A 1739-nucleotide genomic window follows, 5' to 3' on the forward strand; every position below is an offset into this window, starting at 1 on the left:
TTTTTTTTTTTGAGACAGGGTCTTGCTCTGTTACCCAAGCTGGAGTGCAGTGGCTTGATCAATGCTCACTGTAAAGTTGAACTCCTGGGCTCAAGTGATACTCCTGCCTCAGTTTCCTGAACAGCTAGGATGTCTGGTTAATTTTTTTTTTTTTTTTTTTTTGGTAGAGAAAAGGATCTCACTATGTTGCTGAGACTAGACTTGAACTCCTGGCCTCAAGTGATCCTCCCACCTTTGCCTCCCAAAGCCCTGGGATTATGGGCCAAGGCAAATGGCCCTAAAACATTTCCTAAGAACACATTTTTTCAATAGAGAAAAGCATAGAAAATGATATAGTAAACACTCACGTGCCTACCATCAAGATTGAACAGTTAGTTGTTCATAGTTCGTTATATTTGTTTTACACATTTCTTTTTTTGAAGAAAGAAAACACTATAGCTATAGCTGAAGCCCCTTGTGTACCCTTCCCCAGTGCCATTGCACTTTCTCCCCAGGAGCAAACTTTAATGTGAATTTAGAATGTTTTCCTATCTTTTTTCCTATCCATTGCAGGTGGGAGACTTTGTACCCTGATGCCCTGCCTCTCATAGTGTCTTAGGTAGCCCTGGTCTTAGGTTTTCACTCTGCCCCAAGAGCTGCCATTCTAAATACTTTTCCTACGCACGTGTGTGTGTGTGTGTGTGTGTGTTTATTTATATATATATATATGCATTTATTGTGCATTTTAAAACACACAAAGCATGTATATATGTTATATATGCATATATATGTAATATACACATATATATTACAAAAGCATATATATAAGTAATATAGATAAGAAGAAACATATGCTTTGTGTGTTTATTTTATTTTATTTTATTTTTTTAATAGAGTTTCACTCTTGTCGCCCAGGCTGGGATGCAATGGCATGATCTCAGCTCACTGCAACCTCCGCCTCTGAGGTTCAAGTGATTCTCCAGTCTCAACCTCCCGAGTATCTGGGATTACAGGCACCCGCCACCATGACCAGCCAACTTTTTTGTGTGTTTTTAGTAGCAAGGGGGTTTTGCCATGTTGGCCAGGATGGTCTCGAACTCCTGGCCTCAGGTGATCCACCTGCCTCGGCCTCCCAAAGTGCTGGGACTACAGTCGTGAGCCATCATGCCCGGTCTGTGTGTTTAAATATATATGTATGTGTGTGTGTGTATGTGTATATATATATACACGAACATCATGTAGTCCTGCTTTGTGTGTATAAAAATGCACAATAAATTATATTGCATGTGTTTCTGCAATTACTCTTTTCATTCAATTTTATGTTTCTGAAAGATGTTAAAACATATACACATATCTTAATTAGAAAAATTATTTTTTGAAAAGGCCGAGAGCGGCCGGGCGCGGTGGCTCAAGCCTGTAATCCCAGCACTTTGGGAGGCTGAGATGGGCGGATCGCGAGGTCAGGAGATCGAGACCATCCTGGCTAACACGGTGAAACCCCGTCTCTACTAAAAATACAAAAAAACTAGCCGGGCGAGGTGGCGGCGCATGTAGTCCCAACTACTCCGGAGGCTGAGGCAGGAGAATGGCGGGAACCCGGGAGGCGGAGCTTGCAGTGAGCTGAGATCCGGCCACTGCACTCCAGCCTGGGAGATAGAGCGAGACTCCGTCTCAAAAGAAAAGAAAAGAAAAGGCGGGGAGTGGTGGCTCATACCTGTAATCCATCCCAGCACTTTGGGAGGCTGAGGCAGATGGCTCAT

This window comes from Rhinopithecus bieti, unplaced genomic scaffold (assembly GCF_001698545.2).
Source record: "Rhinopithecus bieti isolate Rb0 unplaced genomic scaffold, ASM169854v2 scaffold_5750, whole genome shotgun sequence".
Classification (NCBI taxonomy): Eukaryota; Metazoa; Chordata; class Mammalia; order Primates; family Cercopithecidae; genus Rhinopithecus; species Rhinopithecus bieti.